Source organism: Netta rufina, assembly GCF_964035555.1.
Source record: "Netta rufina genome assembly, chromosome: 15".
Lineage (NCBI taxonomy): Eukaryota > Metazoa > Chordata > Aves > Anseriformes > Anatidae > Netta > Netta rufina.
In genome coordinates, this window is record NC_140138.1 from 6,075,915 (window position 1) to 6,088,137 (window position 12,223).

Genomic DNA, 12,223 nt, shown 5'->3' on the forward strand with positions numbered 1-12,223 from the left:
GCCCCGGGGCGGCCCCGGCCGTGGCCGCGGAGCGCAGCGCGGGGGGGAATTGGGGAGGGGGGGAGGGGGGGGGGGGGGGGAGGGCGTGGGAACCGGGGGGGCCAATCAGCGCCGCGCCCCCAAACTTTGGGCCAATCGGGGGGGAGGGGCGGGGCCGTTTCCCTCCCCCCCCTTCTCCTCCCCGAGCACCCCACGCGGGGCGTGGGAGCCCGGGCGCGACCTCCGGGGGTCCCCAGGGGTCGGGGGGGGCTGTCCCGGCCCCCGAACCCCCCCAAACTCTGGGGACCCCCCCTCGGTGCCTCCCACCCCGCGGGGGGAATTCCCCACGATGCTGCGTGGGGTTGCCGGGCCTGGCGCGTGGGGCGCGCGTGGGTCCTGCCCCCCCCTCCCCGCAGCCCCAGTTTCCTCCCCAGCGCCCCAAATTGGCCTTTTTCGAAGGATTTTCCCCCAAACGCGGCCAGCCGGCACCAGCGCCCGGCCTGCGCCGCTTGCGCATCCGCACGCCCCCATCTCCCCTCCTCCCTTGGCCGGCCCCTAATTATTATTAATTATTTATGATTAATTTTTTTCTTTTTCCCCCTTCAGACGGCGCAGTGCCGGGCCCGCAGACCCCCCAATTAATTAAGTTTCCGCCGGGTGACAGCCCGCCAAAATGTTTGAAATAAAGACGGAACAATTGCGATGCGCTGATACAGGCGGAGAACAAAGTCCCCGGGCGGAGGGTGGAGCGGAATGGAAATGAGGGATTGTAAATTCGGGTGGCAGGGAAGAAAGAGAGGGGAGGGCCAGGGGAGGGGGCCCGGCGCGGCGGGGGGAGCGGGATTCAGAGCCCTCCGGCCATGAAATGACGCTGAAAGAAGTCAATTTGCTGGAATCCGTGGAAAATGAGGGTCGGGAGAGGGTGGGTGCAGCGGGCACCGAGCGGTCGATGCCGGAGGGGTCGAGCCCGGGCTGGGGCCAAACTGGGCTGAACTGGGGAAAGCGGGGGGGAAAAAAACGCACGCCCACCCACACCCCCGGCTCCCTCTTCCCTTGGGGGGGGCCAAGGCGCAGCCGCCCCTCCCGTGGTCGAGCCGGGGACAGGCGGGGAGCTGCTGGCACCCGCGGAGCCCCCCCCGGGGCTGGGGGCGCGGAGCCCCGGTAGGATCCGGCCGGGATGCCCGGGGACGAGCGGGGTCCCCGCGATGCTCGGAGCCCCGGGGCCGGGATGCCGCGGGCTCGCAGTGCCCTCTGGTGACCGCGGGCACGGCTCGGCAGAGCCTCCCGACGCCCCCCCGGCCTCGTCTCACCCCCCCCCACGCCTTGTGGCCCCGGCCCGGCCTCCAGCATCGGCAGCCCCGGGCCGGATCCTGCCTCGGCTCCGGTTTGCTGGGGACTGGGGCGCGGTACCGGGGGGCAAAACCCTCCTGGACAGGCAAAAGGGGGCCGTGGAGCAGGGCTGGGGCTCCCGGGGGGGTGCTCGGAGGGGCTGGGGGCTGACCCTAGGGAGCATGGGGCTCCCCATCCCCGTCTACTTCCCCATCCCCATCCCCTTCCCGGCCCCCTGGGGCTGCGTGGGGAGCTGCTGCTGCCGATCCCAGCACGCCTGCAGGAGACGGGGCTGTGCCAGGCACCCACAGAGTCCCTAAAAAATAGCTCCAGAGGCCTCGCATCAGTTCCCAGCTGAGCTGGCTCCCGAGCATCCCAGAGCCGTGCCCTGGCCCCCCAGTCCCCAAGGACCCGGTGCCCCAGCCCTGCATGGGGTCCCTGTCCTCTGCTGGTGCCCCCAAGCACCTGGGGGCTGTCCAGAGGGGAAATAGGGTCCCCATGGGGCTCCGTGGTAGGGTAGGGTCCCCGCAGCCAGGTGAGGGGCCCTGCAGCAGGACAAGTGTCACCGTGGCAGGGCAGAGCTCCCCACTGGTGGGAGAAGGTCCCCGCGGCAGGATGAGGGTCCCAGCAGTGGGTGAGGGTCCCTGCAGCATGATGAGGGTCTCCACGGCCAGGTCAGGGTGAATGCGGGTGGAGGAGGGTCCCCACAGCAGGGTGAGTGTCCCCACAGCAGGGCGAGTGTCTCCAAAGCAAAATAAAGCACCCTGCAGCAGCAGCACAGTCTCCATGGCCAGGCAAAGCCCCCAGGGACAGGGTGAGGGTCCCGAGGACAGGGTGAGGGTCCCCATGGCTGCCTCCTGCCCTCACCCACCCTCAAGGCGCACATGGCCTGGAGGATGTCAAGCCCTGGATGGGGTCCGCAGGGTGCTGAACCCCAGGAGACCCAGAGGAGCCACACACCATGCTGATGGCACCGTGCTGGTGGCACTGGGCTGTCCCCACGCCACCGGCAGCCCCCGCCACCACCGAAGCAGGGCCCGGCACGGCGGCGGCCCCGGCGCGTGCATCCTCGCGGGCTGCGAATGGAGCTGCCTATTGATTTGCAGGCGGGCTAAAAATAACTCTCAGCCCTGCATCCAGAGCTGTGAAAAATCCCCCATCGCTAGGCGACGGGTTACCGGGAGACAGCCATCGCTAGGCGACGGCGGTTGCTGCGGCGACGGCGCCCTGCGCACTGCGGTCCAGCCTTGGCACCCGTGGTCCCCCCCATGGTGGCCCAGCGGTGCCCGGTGCCACCGGCCAGGGCTAAGGGTGGCGGGGATGGGAGCCCAGCGAAGGCCAATGGGATGCTGGCAGTTTGCATAAGGATGAGCCGCGGAGGAGGGGTGCTCGGCCAGGGGGGGATGTGGTGCCACCAGGTGTGTGGCATGGCTGTAGGGACGGTCCCAGTGCACTTGTGAGGTGTGGTCTGATGGGGCTGTGGGGTGAGCCGGGGCAGCTCTACACCCCTGGGACCATTGGACACCCCGGGGAAGTCACAGGGGCTGGTCACAGTGGGACACTGGTCACAGTAGGACATCCTAGGTGCTGCGGAGGCAGGGGGGACAGTTCCCCCTTTGGGTGGCCATACAGGGGGCAGCCCCATCTGTGTCCCCTCCACCAGGGAGTGCCCCTGCTCAGGGTCTCCTCCCTTGGCTGTGACACTTCTGGGCACCAAAATGTCCCCAGGATATGTGGCCACCCCAGCTCATCCTCCTCAGTTAGTGTGAATGGGGCCGTGCCAGGACACTGCTCCTGGACAAGGGGACAAAAGGGGTCTCCTGCCAGCGTGGCTGGGAGCGGGCTCACTCCTGTCACCACCCTGGGGTGTCCAGGGCTGATACGGCCACCAGGGCTGGGTGACAGCCACCCTGGGGACACCCCTGTAGGGACAGGACAGAGGAAAGACCCCCAGGTCCTCACTCGTGCTACTGGGATAAAGATGTGTGGCCTTGGGACGAGGCCACAGACCCACATGTCCCCTGTCACAGCACCTTCTCCTGCAGTTGTCACCCACTGGACAGAGTGGGGGTGACCAGGGCTGCCTTGTCCCTGTACAAGGGGACACCTGAGTGCCAGCAGCCCCCACCCCGACCAGCTCCCCCTCTGGACACTGTCCCTTCTTTGCACGAGGGCCAGGGGCAGTGGCACACCGTGGGGACACGGCACCTCCAGCCCTGCTGTGGGGTGGGATGAGGGTGTGTGTGTGTGTGTGCACGCACCTCTCCTCCCCCCAAACACCCTCCTGCTGCCAGCTGGAAACCCGAAACCCGACCTGCCTTATAAATAATGGAGGCAGCCAGATCCGGGCAGTTACATCAGCCTCCCCAGGGCCCGGCCGGGTGGCAGGCAGCCGAGCCAGTCCCACTGGCTCCTATGGGGCTGTGAGATGGGAAGGGAGAGAGGAAGGGGTTAAACGTGGCAACTAACCAGTTCCTCCCAGTCTGGGGAGCACTGGTGCAGCCAGGCCCCACACTGGGGTGCTGGGTGGGTGCAGCACTGGGAATGAGTGGGGCAGTGATGGGGCATCCCCCAGCTGTGGGTCCTGCTGCCAGCAGCAGGATGGGGCCAGACCTGCTCAGCACCCTTCCCTCGATGGGGGCGGCTGGCACAGGCCCCCACAGCACCCTGGGGTGCTGGGTGGTCCCCAGGTTGCTTCGTTGAGGCAGGGGCTGCCAGGCAGGAGGGTTCAGCTCCGGGATCGCTGGTCTGCCAGTGCCCTGGTGGGGAAAGAGAGCAAACGTCCATATGTGCATCCGTCCTTTTGTCCATCCACCCCTGCGTCTGTCCCTCCATCTAGCCCTCCATCTGTCCATCCATCCATCTCTGCCTCCATCCATCTGTCCCTGCAACCATCCCTTCATCTATCCCCCCAACCCTCCAACTGTCCCTGCGTCCACCCCTCCATCCCTGCGTCCACCCCTCCATCATTTCCTCCATCCCTCCATTCACCCCTCCATCCTTCCGTCCCTGTGTCCTTCTGTCCACCCCTCCACCACCTCCTCCATCCGTCTGTCCTGGGGCAAACCACCAATCCCTCCATCTGTCCTTCCGTCTATCCATCCACCTACACCTCCATCTCTCCCTATACCCACCCCTCCATCCTTTCCTCCATCCATCCAGCTGTCCCTGCATCTGTCCATTCATCTATCCGTCCATCTTTCCATCCACCCATCCATCCATCCATCACTCCATCCCTCTTTCCATCCATCCATCCGTCCTTCTTTCCTTCCTTTCTTCATCCATCCATCCATCCATCCATCCATCCATCCATCCATCCATCCATCCATCCCTCTCTCCATCCATCCCTCTCTCCCTCCCTCCCTCCCTCCCTCCCTCCTTCCTTCCTTCCATCCCTCCCTCCTTTTTCCTTCCCTCCCTCCCTCTCTCCATCTCCCATCTGTCCTGCATCCATCCCTCCATCTCTCCTCCCTCCTTCCCCCATCCCTCCCCCTCCCACCCTTCCCTCCAGCCCCCCCCGGGCCCTGCCCGTTCTCCCCCCGGGGCCGGCTCCTGCACCCTCACCTGGGCGCTCCCCTCCGGTGCGGCGGGGGCCGGGCTGCGGCGGTGCCGTTACCGCTCCCGGCGGCTCCGGGGCTCTTTAACGGGCCGGGAGGGTGCGGGTGCGGGTGCGGGCGTGCAGCCGCGCGTGTGCGTGTGCGCGGCGTGTGCGAGCCTCTCGCAGCCTCCAGCCCGGGCTGCCCGGCACCGATCCGGCTCCGGCTCCGGCTCCTTTCTCCCCTCCCCGCTGCTCTTTTTTTTTTTTATCGCCTTCAGGCCCGGCGGCCCCTCGGCCGAGCGGTGAGGTTGGGCAGGCAGCGAGTCCCCATCTTCCTCCTCCTCCTCCTCTTCCTCCTCCCCCACCTCTTCCTCCTCCTCCTCCTCCTCCTCTCCTTCTTCCCCGCTTCTCCTCCCGATGTCTCCCCGCACATGAAAGGAGCGGCTGTCGGCGCACGGCATGGCATGAGCTAGGCGAGCTGGAGGTAAGCAGCCCCCCCACCCCCCCTCGGTTCTCGTCCTTCCTCACCCCCTCCCCTCCCCATCACCGGCCTCCGCCGCTCGGCTCCCTTCGTTCTCGGGCGACCATTGCGACACAAAGCCCGCACCGCCACCGCCAGCGGCTCGGCACGGCCCCGCCGGGCGGGGAGGGGGCGCTGGGGCCGCAGCCCCCGGTGCAGGATCCCGCAGCCCCGTTATATAACGGCGGCGGAGCGGGCCCCGCGCTCCCAGCTCGGCGTTGGGGAAAAAGGGGAGGGGGGGGGACACGCGGAGAGAAATTGGGGGGGGGGGGGGGGGCGCGCACCGGAGCATGGGGTCCCCCAGGGTTGGGGGCAGCACAGCAGCGGGGAGGGGGATGTCTTGGGATGAACGTGGTTGTTGGTGTGGGGAGGGGGCAGCCCCCGCGGTGGGGGTGCTGGCTCTCCTCCCCCCCCCCCCCCCGGTCCCTGAAGCACCCTCAGGCTCCTCACCCACCCCGGTGGCATCAGCCCCATCACCCCGTTACCCTAAAATCCCAACAGCCCTTCACCCTGCTGCACCCCAGCATCCAAGCAACCCCCCCACCATGAGACACCAGTAGCTTGTCACCCTAAAACCCCAACAACCTGTCACCCCGTCACCCCATCACCCAGGTGCCCAGGCACCCTGTCACCCCAACATCCTGGCATGCCAACATCCCAGCACCCCGACAACCCAGCACCCTGGTACCCTGGCAAACCCCAACCCTAAAACCCCAACCTGACACCCTGGCACCCTCGCACTCTGGCTCCCCAGCATCCCAGCACCATGACACTAGGGGATTCCAGCACCCTGCTATCCCGATACCCTAAAGTCCCAAAACCCCATCACCCTGGAGCTCCATCCCTGGCACCCAACATCCCATTACCCAAACACCCTGACACCATAGCACCCCATCACCCTGGTACCCTGTCACCCTAAAACCCCAACACCCTGGCACCCCATCACCCTGGTACCCAGCATCCTGATGCCCCATCACCCCAACACCCCAGCACCCTGACACCATGGCACCCCATTACCCTGACACCCCAGTGGGGTTATCCTCTGCTATGGGGTGACAAAAGCCATGGGGACTGGGGGCAGCCCCCTCCCATCACCGTCACTCCCAGGGGCCAGGGGCACACAGGGACAGGCCCCGGACAGGGATGGAGCCCACGGGGCTGGTGCTGGCAGCAGGGCCCCAGCTCGGTGTGGGGCACCCTATAGAGGCTCAGGAAGCTGAGGACAGACCCCATGGTGGGGCAGGCTGGGAAACTGAGGCACGGGATTGCGAGCTGGGGCTGTATCCAGGCAGTCCGTATGACCCCAAAGGTGGGGGAGCCTGGCAGTGTTGTGGGGGATCGCTCGGCCCCACTGTGCCCCAGCGCCGGGTCTGGTGGCACTGGCAGGAGGTGGCAGCGTCCGGGTGACAGCGGCTGGTGACAGCGTCCCTGTGGTGGGGACACTCTGGCAGTGGTCCCGGGCTGGGGGCCGAGCCGTGGTGGCCGGGGGGGGGCTCGGTGGGTGCAGAGCGGGAGCTGTGTGGTGCTGGCATTTCCCCTCCTCTGGAAGCTCGGAGCTGATTTCACTCCGGCTACCAGGAAGAGGGAGGGAGGTGGCTTTGGAGTGGGGAGGACTCGCTTCAGCATCCATTTTTAATGAGATAGATATCTATTTTTCCCCGAGCTGGCTTCCCCCACATCGATCCCTCTCCCATCCTCCGGGTCTGTTTTCCTCCCCGTGGTGGCAGGGATGCGGCGCTGGAGCCTCCCGGTGCTGGGAACCTCCTGGCCCCCTAAATCCTGCTCCTGGGCTGCAGGGCCCTTGCTCGGGCTGGGTGGCACGCGTGGGGAGGCAGGTGGGGGGAGAGGGTCCCCTGTCCCCTCCAGAGGGGTCACCTGCATCTTTCCCGTCCCATGGGGACATGGCCATGGTCCAGCTGGAGCCTCCCTCAGGAACCTGCTGGTTTTGGGGGCTGGAGGCTGTGTTTATGCTGTGCTGGGAGCAGGATGGGGCCCCGTTGGCAGCATCCCACCCCCGCCAAACCTCTGCACACCAGCACGGGGATGGGCACGCTCACCCGGGTGCTCCGGGGACAGGAGAGCTTTTGGGGAAGGGGCAGGCGGGCAGAAGGCATTCCTCGGGGTTTCTCCCTGCTGGAGGTGTGACCGTGCCCAGCTCAGGCTCCTGGATGAGCAGGAGGCTGTGGGGCTGCCCCACAGGCAGGCTCAGGGCATCACACTGACCCACGGCGCCCCAGTAGTCCCCATTGCATGGGGTCAGCGTTGGTGGGGAAATTGAGGATGTGGTTAGAGGGCACGGAGCAGCAGGGTGGCACTGCCACCTGTCACAGGGCCATGGCCTCGGTCACAGGACAGTACCCAACAGCTTTCTGAGCCTCTGGCAGCACTGAGCAGCCACACAGCACCCTGCAGCAAGAAGTCCCGTGGCTGAACACCTCGGGACCCCCCCCCATTGTGCACATCCTCATGGGCACTGGGTCTGGGGCAGGGCTCAGGCCGTGCTGGTGGCCTCTCTGAGCTGGTGCTGCCACACCGATGGCATGGCAAGGCGCAGGGTTTGGTGGTGGTGGCAGCACGTTCCACGGTGCTGGTCCCTGTCAGCACAGGCACCTGGGGCCAGGACCCACTCTGGGCATCGATGGGATGGAGCTGAGCAGAGCGACCTCACTGCTGCGTGGCCATTGCCACGTCCAGAGGGATGAGGGTGTCTGAAGGCCCTGGGGGAGGCCCCTGTCCCAGAGGTACCCAGGGAAGACAGCAGTGTCCCTGGGACTGTCTCAGGGACAGCCACAAGCCAGGTGCAGCCTCCTGGATCCTCTCTCCTCAATGACCACAGATGGGCCTTGCTCTATTTCTTGCCTGTTCCCAGGGCCAAAAGGGGCAAAGAATAGGGCTGCACCGTGCCAGGCGTGTTGTGGCTGTGGCACAAGAGGAGCTGCTCCCCCTTCACCATGCCGTGGTCACCAGAGAGCAGGGAAAGGCTCGGCTGAGGGAGAGGGAAGCGTGAGCATCCTCCCTGTGGCAGTGAGGTCCTGGAACTCCAGAGGGGGCTGGAGAAGGTTGGCCCGGGTCAGCCACAGTCATGGTCCAGCTCTGCCCTGCTCTGTGTGTAGGTGTTTGCTCATGGCCATCCCATGTTCCCCTTGTGTGGGTGATTCCTCCCCCCCTGTCCTCGTGGGACATGGAGCTGCCTAGGATAGGGAGGAGGACAGGGCTTGACGTATTTGGAAGCTTTGGGCTCAGCAGTGGCACATCACTGGAGAACTGCATGCTCCAGGCCATGCTCAGCTCTCCAGCTTGACCAGGCACATCCACATTACCGGGGCTAAATCATTGTGGGGAGCAGCCAAGGCTGGGGCCAGCACCACTCCGCACCCCCTGGGGCACCGAAGGGATGAACCCTGCCACAGGCAGACAGAACAACAGCCAGAGGGGCCCCCGCTGCCTGCTGCTGGGAAGTTTTGCCTTCTGTTGTTTTCCCAGGGCCTCCAGAGCCTCTTTGCCTGCTGCAAGGTGGGATGAGCCCTGTGGCGTTGTTGGGTGCTGGTAGGGGAGCTCCTGGCCTCCCAGGGAGCTCTCAGGGTTATCTTAGGAAGGAGTTTCCCAGCTCCCATCACACAATCAGCAGGTCTCTGGGCCAAACAGAGTGGAGGGAAGCAGAGGCTCTTCCCCACTGTGAACTCCTGGCTTGTGCGGTGGGGGAATGCATGGTGCTGAGTTTGGAACTGTGCTCTGAGCCTCTCTCCCAGCTGATGTGTGTGAGTCCAGGCCTGGGAGGGCTGATCTGTGTGTGCACATACACAAGCACGTGCACAGGCAGCCTGTCTCCATCTCCGCACCCCTGCTGTCCCTCCATTCCTAGGGGAGCAGGGGCTCCCCCAGGGCCTTCCACGGCTCCTCTGCATTGCCAGGGTGCTCTAGGCGCTCGGCGGGGATGGACAGACACCCCCCTGATACACACAGCACAGGCAGTGCTCTGACCTGATGCAGTCAGAGCAGGAAACAGCTTGCACACTGCCGAGCACTGCTGGGGAGGGAGATCTTTGTAGTGGGATGTCTTTATTACTGCCATGTGCTCTGGTCGACAGGTTCAGCCCCCAGAGCAAGAGCCTGCCTGGCACTGCTGCTGGCTGGGGCTGTAGCGTACAGCTGACAGTCCCGGGGAGCTGTTACCCTCGGGACTGCCGGACAAAAGCTTTGGCTGCGTGCTCTGCCACAGCACTCAGTCTCGGGTGTGTTTTCTCTGCCTGTAGAGCAACTTGATTTGCTGCATTAGTAAAAATAGATGGGCTAATGAATTCAGCTGATGCAACCCTGCGCGCGCGTGTGTGTGTGCATGCATGCGCTTATCTGTTTGTGTGTGTGTGTGTGCTTGTGTATGTGCGGCTGAATGTCAAGGCTCATGCAAGGTGCATCTACCAGACCCTGGGGCTCTGATGGGGTGTGTGTGTGTGTGCGTGTGTGTCCATGCATGTCTGTTTGTGCATGTGTGTGTGTGTGTGTGTGTGTGCAGGAAGCCGTGAGCGATGGCTGCTCGCTGCCGAGCAGCTCTCTGTCACTGGAGCAGCGCCTCTACCAATAACAATTTTGCATCAGCCTTGGATTCCAGCAGGGCAATAACAGGGCTTCGGGGGAGGCTGGCAGGGCAGCGGGGGAGGTTCTGGGGGGGTGGTGAAGAGATCGGGACCTCGAGGGGGATATTTGGGGGACAGGGGGGCCGGGAGCTGTCCGTGGTGCTGAAAGGAGCCCGGAGCTGTCCATGGTGCTGAAAGGGGCCGGGAGCTATCCGTGGTGCTGAACTGGATGGGAGATGTGAGCGGGGTCTGGCTGCTGTCCGTGGTGCTGAACGAGCCCCCCCGGGCTCTGTCCGTGGTGCTGAGCCCCCGATCTGTCCATGGTGTTGAACAGCCCGGCCCGGCCCCTTCCCCAAGGACCCCAAACCTAGCCAGCCCAGGGTCACCTGGAGACAGCCCCATAGCCTCTGAGCCCACGGATCCAGAGTCCACCGTGGCCTTCCCTGCGGGACAGCAGCGTGATCCAGTGAGTCTCTGCCACAGCCTGCAGCGTCCCAGTGAGCACCCACATCAGGGTGGCACTAACAGGGTGACTGATCATCCTGCCCCTCTCTCGAGGCCCTCATCCCTCCTCACTACCACATGGAGACAGTAAACTCTCCAACGGCTTGGGCAAACCCTGGTTGCTTTTATTCTGTCCATCCCAGCTTCCTCATCACCCATGTAATGTTTGTAGTGACAGGCTCTTAGGCCCTCTTCTTTCTTCTCTCTTCCTGCGTCAAATCCGCCCCCCACCACTGCATCATTGCTCATTGTGGATGAGAAAACCCTCATGAATGAAATGATTTCTCTGGCAATGACATTTCCTGTGAAACGTGCACCCTGGAATGAATTCGGGGGACTAAAAGACTTTGCCCTTTGCTTTTGTCATGCTTCCTCCCACTGTGGATTGGGAGCTGGTATTGCACTGCTGGTAGACACCACCCCCAGGAGGTCTGCGAGAGACGAGGGGGGTTGCTGTGAGGGGCTCTGAGGCTGGGTCCTTCCTGCGAGAGCCCACAGTAAGGATGGTTGTACCAGGTATTGAAATCTCCTGAGAGAGGAGGAAAGGCCAGATCTATGCTCTTCTGCTGCTTTGGTGTGGCCAAAAAGCATCTGAAGATGCCTGAAGAGCTTTTGGAACATCTGAAGGCACAAAGGAGTCAAACCATGGCTTGAGAGTGCAGGGCTCTGTATCGACTTCTCCGAGGCTGTCCCAGTGGGTTAGGGGCCTGGGGCAGGGCAGGGCGTGCTCTGTGTGTCCCAGCATGTGGAAGCTCTGATCTCTGCAGGATGGGATGCCTGCACTTTGTACAGTGGAGCAGCACAGACAGAGAAGCCTGGGGGGCTGCTGCATCGCTCGACCACATCCAGGGTCAAGCAGGTGGGGGGGGGAAGATCCCAGCACTGGCCCGTGGTGCCAGAGACAGAGGAGAGTGGTGATCAGACCAACACACCTCCCCAGTCTGTGCTCCCTGCCCATCTCCTCCAGGATGGTGTCCTCACCAGGCATGGCCCTGCTCCTTTCAGGGTGGCAGGAGCCCTCAGATCCTGGGCTACCCCCTTCCCTGGAGAGATGTGCCCGCATACAGAGCCTGGCTGGACGCAGCCATCTCCCTGCCTGCCCAGCCTCCCGCTGACCATGCCTGGAGCCTGTGTGTGCCCAGAGGGCCTACCTCGCCGGCCGTGTTTCTATTTAAAGTGACTTCCCAGCTCATTCACGGTTTGCGATATCTGTGAGCCAGACAGGCAGCCTCAGTGCCGGGGGCAGGGGGACCTGGCTCAGCTTTCCAAAGCAGGACTGTGAACGCCACTGATTCCAGCCCCCGGAGCCCTGCCCTGGGGACAAACCTCGGTCTGAGCTGGTTGTAACTGTGGCCAACACCTCCTTGTGGCTGAATTTCAGTCCAAGGGCTGTCAGCATCTGTCTCCTCCTGTGACTGTCCCCTACGGGAGCCCCTGCCCCTGGCTTGCTCTCCCATGTCTGGAGGCCCCGTGCTGCCCCTCTCCCACCACCTGGCCTCTCCCCGGAGGCAGCCGGCATGGCGAATTGCTCTCGCTGTGGGCTCTGTGCCGGAGCGACAGCCTTTCTGTGCCACGTGGTAATTATCTGTTTTGATTTGTGTTGTAGCGCTGTGTTAGACACCCTGGTGCATGTTCTGTTTGCTTCCCTAATTGCTGCCAAGCTCGGAGCCACTGGTTTTAAGTTTCTTTCCCTTTTCCCCTCCTCTTCTCCTGCTTTCAAGCAAATTTAGCACATGTCCAAGCATCAGAGCCCCAAACCCTCCGTAGGGCAGAGTAAGT